Source organism: Ammodytes marinus (genome assembly GCF_949987685.1).
Source record: "Ammodytes marinus genome assembly, chromosome: 17".
Taxonomy (NCBI): domain Eukaryota; kingdom Metazoa; phylum Chordata; class Actinopteri; order Uranoscopiformes; family Ammodytidae; genus Ammodytes; species Ammodytes marinus.
In genome coordinates this window covers 15000895-15008308 of record NC_137221.1, presented here as the reverse complement: position 1 = coordinate 15008308, position 7414 = coordinate 15000895, and positions in this window count along the sequence as shown.

Here is a 7414-nt window from a genome sequence, read left to right as displayed (position 1 = left end):
GTTGCCATTATAGGCATGGTTTGTTTTCCTATAGTCTGTGGGTCCTGCTCAGACCGGACCACACTTGCCTGGAGTGTGCTAGTGCACTGGTGCAGCCCGTTGTTAGGCAAACACCTGCACCATTTGGTATCTTGCCAATGTCTTTTATTCCTCCTTCCCTTTTTCCTCTCCTTCTTTTTCTTCTCCCCAGTTGAAACCAATTGACACCTCTCTCTGTGAGGCTGATGTGCCCCCATCCGGAACTGAAAGGGCTCTCATTTTCGTGATAGGGATCTAGACATTTCAAAGCTACAGGGAGGGCTCTTGTACAGGTCTTCCATTTCAAAATATTTGTTTGTTTGAGCACTACATATAAGCAACAGATTTTTTTCTTACATATGTAGGCCTATCTACTTATTTTTTCAGTAACCCACTGGGTCCTTGTCCTACTAAGTCGGTGTAAAAATTAAACAACCGCCACGTATTAAGAGTTTTTATTTTATTACATTGAAATTCCAGTGTTTCTGTCCCATTTTACATAGGTCTCCAGAGGCTCTTGATTTGTTGGTCAGTGGCAGACTCCAGCCTATTGCTGTCCTTCATGATAATCTGCTGTATAGGACTGAGCTTGGCAGCTGCAGAGCTTATGATTGAGATCTCTCTCATTTGATGGATTTCAAGATCATGAGTCAAGCGGATTTGAAGAACAGCACCAGTTGGTATTTGACCCGGTGCCAGGGGGCACTCTCATCAGATGAAAACAGGTCAAGTAAATAGCACCATCTAGTGACTGCATGGAATATATCCTGTTTAATTACTCTTTTTTTTCTCCCCAAAGCATGGGAGTAATCCCCTTTGCACTTTAACAGGAGCAACCATCTGATCCAAGCTGTTTCCAGAACTGAACAAATACAAAGGATTGGTGCCCACGAATAGCTCTGTAATGAAATCCCTCTGGAGGTCATTTGAACCCACACTGGCCATCACCATCGTGTTCCGCTCTCTGTCCTGAGCAACCCCTTGGTTACTCTTTCTCCCTCTCCTCTCTCCTGCGATATAAGAAAACAAATAATTAAAATTCAGTGAAACATAGTATACCCCCCCTGTTTTTTCAGTATACACCAGTTCTGTTATCTATTTGGATGAAAGGGTTTGGAAAACACGTGTGAGATTGGTTCTTCACTGTGCAATACTCTGGTTCTGTGGTTTCCACTAATTAATAGCAGTTTACTTGAGCGTGTCATCTCACCTCTAAAATTGGAGGCAAACATCTGACACGCATGCTGAGCTTGTCAGCGGACTAATAAACTGCCAGACCTACACGACATTGATTCAATTACAGCTCTATTCACATGTGAACTGACTTAACCCTTGGACCAGTGATTTCATTAGCTGCGTGTCCTTTGTGCTTGATGTTCATTTGCTCTGTTGGTGCGATAAATCATAGTGACTAGAGGTCACATTGCAGGACAGGGCTCCTTCTTTAATTTAATGGAGATGGATTCCAGCCCAAACTCTTCCTTAGCTTATTAGCTCCCCCGTAGAGCAGAAGACTCAATAACCTTCAGACATAAAGACTGAATGTGGTTATCAATTAGTGATTCTGGAAGTGAAGGTTAGTCCTCTTTTTAGGACCTTTGACACGATATGAATGAACCGCCCGATTTCATATGGAATGGTTGTATGTCAGTCATGTTGCTCATATGATGCTCATAGATAGTACTGGTCAATATTTTACATTGAATCCTTATGAGAGCTTGTCAAGTCTGCTATCTGTTTGTTTTGAAATTAGGATTAGACCGAAACATCCATAGAGAGGTTTGATCTTTGTGGCCAGTATAGGGATAAAGGACAATGTAAGATGTGAGCAACACTTTTGGACAAAAGTGGTAGTGTTTTAACAACACCAGCACCAACAACACCAACAAGAAACAATCAAAGCTAATGTTCTGTAAAAAGGACATCATTATTTTTTTATCGAGAATCAAACAATCCAAAAACTTCAAGCAGCAGTTTGATATGCTCATTTTAGTGTTTTTTTCTTTTCAGATCAGTGAATATTTTTAGGGGGTATTCTAATAATGCTGAAATAAAGCACTATATAGGGCTGAATATTAGAGTGAAAGGTTTATGTGCAAGGAAAAAGTAATAATTAGTAGATAGATGGAATGTATAGCAGTTCGCAGCCAACATTTTAGAAGCTGTATATTTATGTCATGAATATTTTGAAAAATTTCGACTTCACGTGATCCCTCATTTTCACTGCTGTTGTGGATGGTTTGGTCTTTTTTGGAGGGCTATTAGTTGTCTCTTGACATCACAGTGCCATTTGACAGACCTTCTGTGGTCGACTGACGCTGCTAATGAGCGACTAAGCTGTCTAGCGGTGTTTGTAATTGCCCTATTTCCCCCCCAAGATGTTTGGACATGTGACAGTTGGAAAAGCACAGGATTGAACAAAAAAGTTAATGGTGGCTGAATTCCATTTAGCTCCTTTGTTTCAGGGTCCTGCTGACTCATAAGCACACAGTCATGTTTACTGTTTTTTTTGTTTTGTTTTAATAGAACAGAGGTAAGTATTATCAGTAACAACTGTGCTTTTCCCTACAAGTCCAATACAAATTAAAATGTCTACTTTGAAAAAGCCCTATCATGATGTCATATACGGGTGGATTGTCCTTTAAGCAGTGGAAAAGGGCACACTTTTTTTTAAGCGTAAAAGCTATCGTAAAGTGTATTGTGTGACAGCAGCCTCTTCCTGATTTCAAGTAAGAATTGTGATCATTAAGGTCAGTGCGCTGAGCTGCATTCTCCCTGCATGCTATTTGTCTTTGGAGAAGAGTTTGGTCATCGAGGACAAGTGTGTTATTCTATGAAGTGGTTGCCAACCAAGGCCGACCGTTTGTGTGTGTTTGCTTGCCTTTTTTTGTTGTATAGTGTGTGCGCTGGGATGACCATGGTGGCGAGGTTTGCAGGACAAAAGGGCAGTCCAATTGCTTATGCAGCTGAAGTCGCCCCAGAACGTATCATCAGCATTACACAGGCAAAGGGAGGAGAAGGATGAGAGGGGAGAAGGTTTAGGGAGGGGGGGTTGTGTGCCCACTCAGCAGTCATTCCTCGTCAGCCCAGGGGGATAGAGAGGGGGGCAATGGGAGTTTCTTAAAAGACACACACACACACACATAGGCCTATACACACACTCACATCCACCTCCTCACTTTTTCTCCAATCTCTCATCCAGCACCACACTCCCCAGGCCTGCCCCACTGTCGTCCAGGCAACGCATCACATGCAGCCCACTGAGCTACTAACTTGTTTGTTTCGCTTCTGATTCGCAATAGGAGGCGAGGATGTGGTGGTAAGAAAAAGACGGTGAGAGAGAGAGAGAGAGAAGGTGGAGGAGAGGAGTGCGGCATGCAAACGAAGGCACACAGTTGTGGGTGCCAGGGCAGAACGCCAGGTCTGCTCCTTTGAAACCAGGATCTGTTCAGAAGTGAGCACAACTGTCAAATTTGCTTTAATAGTCTCCTTCTTAAATGAGTGTGACAGCTGCTGATGGTTTTGTCCTGGGTGGGGGGCTGGGTTTGGGATAAAGAATCTTTTCTCTCTCTATCTTTTTCTCTTCTGGGACATCATTTGGGTAACAAAAAATACCACAAGGAATCGGTAGATTCGGAAAGCGAGCTATAGTCATAATATGTCAGCCTCATTTGTAGGGAAACGGTGTAACATTTCTAATTATAAGCAAGACAGATAGTCATCTTAGGGAATAACAGCACAGCTGAAGCAAAGATAAAAACTGCATGTCTAGACTTTAAATAACGTTGTTTTTTTTATAGCCTTCAAAGGATATCCCACACATCAGGCAATTAAGAATCCATCCTTATCTAATATCGTCTTCATTTCAGTTCAAAACATTTACATCAATAGGTTGAGCTGTGAAAAGCAGCGTGATGGAAGTTCTTTTTTCTGGAGGAAGTCGGGTAAAACAAATGGATTGTGTTTGCAAGGTCAAACCAATCAGCCATTTAGTGCAGTGGAAGAGAGATTTACAATCACAGGGTAAACACAGAACAATTCCCTCCGAACCAGCTGTGACCACAGGCACACAGGAATAGACACTCAAACACACACACATACATGTGTCGGTAAACATGACATCAGACACCATCAATCCAGCTGTATGAATCACAGCCACAAGGCATCGGAGAGCCATTGATGGGTCCCCTGCTGAGCTTGAGGGCCCCCTTGTCACCCTCTGTTTGCTCCTGATAACACTGCTGGAATTGTTCCTTGGCCCAACCTTCATATTAATCAAAAGCACTGTGTACAGTGCAATTGTTCAGAGCCGGTCCCCACACTGACTGGTGCTTGCATTAACGCCTGCTGCCTCATAATGCATCCTTAAACCCACCCGAGGCTAATAATAATAATGTATCCACAGTGGCTGCAGCACCAAAGTCCTGCTGCTGACCGAATGAGCAACTTGCGACTGCTGGTGCACGACTGACTGACTTTAATATCTTTCCTTTTTCCGCTCCATCAGGCCCTAGCTTCCTATTATAGGAGATTTCAGAGCAATCCTGAAAACGTCTCTTACACTTTTTCTAACAATCTTCTTCTTCTTCTTTTTATTTAGTTATATTTCCAACAGGATGAGTTAAAATCTTTCTTTTTTCATGCAAGGTTGAATGTATACTGTTGGGGTCAAATATCCTTCAGTGGCCGCTGGTGATAAAAAGTAAAGATGTGTCGATAATGGAATAATGGAAAGGGAAATTGTGTCTAGTACTACATTAAAAGGGAAAAAAATGTTCTTTCACCCTCCAGATCTTCTGAGTACATTAAATTCACATTCCACTGATAAATTACAACCACCGTTATCACTTTCAATGGTAGAGCAGGCTCTGTCGAAAACAGATTATCCCAGGCAGTCAGACAAAGCAGTTATTCATTACTGTGGTATTGACTTCCTAACCGAATTTTAAAGCCCTTGCCCTTTAAGGAACACCCTCATATAATTGTCCTTGCATCATCCCTGTGTGAGGGAATCTGACAAGGTGTCAACATCTACATGATCACTGTCTCATCTGCTGCAATTTCCCTCATTGAGCATACAATGTGGCTCATTTTGCAAGCAAGATTACTGTATGCACAAGAACGCCTTATTCATGTCTTTACCCTTTTAAAGTGTTGAAGTGAGTGAATTCAGAGTGAATGAATAAACCATAATGACAGTGTGCTGGTGGGAGTTGAAAGTGAACACCTGTCACTGTCAGCAGTCTGATTCACAGAAGGTCACCTTGTGTCTGTATAGGAGCGAAGCAGGGGGACTGGCATCTGATAACTCAGCACTGGACTCAATACTCCCAGTGAGGATAGAGATGGGGGAACACTCATCATAACTGAGCCCTATCTGCTGTCAACTGGAGATTTCATTACTCATCTTGTATAGCTGCTCGTATCACTCCCTCTGTTCTCTGTTTCTCATCCTCATTTATACTTCTCTTTTGTATAATAGTGTTCTTCTTTTTAGCTGGATTTTCTTTTCTCACCTGCTTTACTTTCTTCTTTGTCCTCTTTTCTGTTTCTCTCTGTCTAAATTGTGTTTGCCTGTCACACACACACACTTGCCTTGTTTTGATCTCCACCCTTTTTTCTGCCCCCTGCCTGTCTCTGAACGATAACTTTACATTTGTCAGTATGTAAGTGGGTTTGGCTCCTTTTCCACTCCATCTCCCTTGCAGGAACATTGCTGTCGCTCCTTCCCTTCCCTTCCCCTCCCTGTCTGTCTGCCTCTGTCTATCTTTGCCTGCACACTTACTACACACGTTCACAGAGAGAAACGCACCCTCCTCTTCTCCACCCTACACACCACCAGCCCTTAAGCAGGAACATTGGTATACCCACCAGAGAGAGAGAGACGTTGGTCATCCGATCCAACACAGGGGGATGAGCGGATGAGAAAATACATTTTTTCCTCTGATCCAGTTTCATTCCATCAGTGGATGCCATCCGGACGTGAATATATGACGTCCAAGAGACGAGATTAGTTTTGCATTTACTTGGCACAAATTGATTCACCTTGGCTGATGAAGTCCAAGTCTATTTCCCCCCCTGAGAATAGACATTCCCTGAAAAGTGCTGTGATTTCTTTTTTACTGTCCCCCATAACTTAAAGGAGAGTAGAATTGATTTTTGCGTCAGGTGTCAAAACAGTGATGAAATATTGGAAATCATTAAAATCCCATGCAAATTCCCCCAAACTACACCACGAGCCTGCTTGAGGCTTGAGAATTTATCAAGGCTTGCCTTATCAAAGTGCCTGCCATGGGCGTCACAAAGCGTCTGTCTGTCTGTTCCTACACACGGCTCAGTGGGTTTTACAGCAAATGTTTGATCTGAATTTCTAAATCAATTCAATGATGCCTTTCGAGGGGCATCCCCCAATCGGTGGACTAACATGTATGCAGACATGCCTGCACATGTAATCAAACATATTCACATAGACATATCAGACAAGATATGTGCATATGGTAGATTCATGTGTTGAATATTTCATTAGAAATGATCAACATATCTGTAGAAAATCTATCCCCATTACACTGGTGGATGAAGGTAGATCGAATGAGGCTCAGCATCTGTTAACTCCCCTGTAACACAGCCAAACTGGAAATGCAGTTTGCATTTTGCATATGTTTATAATAATCTCCATGACTGCTCTCATTATAATGTTAATGTATCTGAAACTTGGTGAGGATCTGCTTTCTTTGGAGCTCTCTCAGTCATCTCGTATTGCTTTCAGAGTACTCTCGAAGCTACACCATAGAATCTGTTTCTGTGATGTTTTTTTTATGTTGTCTGTCCCCAGTAGGAAAGTAAAATCTATAGTGTACTGCTTGTAAGATTTTGTGTGTGTGTGTGTGTGTGCGAGCGTGTGTACATGTTGATGTGTTGAAGCTGCAGTGGGTGAAAATGTCTATTATACATTCTTCTTCTCAAACGGATTACTCCATTTCATATTGACTGGTGAACATATCCATGCATGTGACTTGGAAAGAAAACTCTGTACTAACTGTTAAAAAAACACAACACCACTGGGATATTTAAAGAATATTTTAATGCCATGTGTTTTCTGGGGTATATACTACCTCAGTGACCTCCACCGCCAGATACAACATTGTTCAGAAGTTGTGTTTTATTTTCCCCTCTTTCTTTTGACTGATGTGTCACTGTCACTTGCCCTGTCTGAAACTCATTGAAAAGTGGCAGCTGTCTGTTAAGTGCCACCTCGGTCAGTTTTAATAAATCATCCCCTCTCTCAACCTATTCCCCCCGCTCTGCAGTGCTATCCCCTGCTCCTCTGTCTCACTTCTTATGAGCTTATCTAAGCCTGATGCCTTTCCCTTCCACAACACTCCCTACCTCTGTTTTG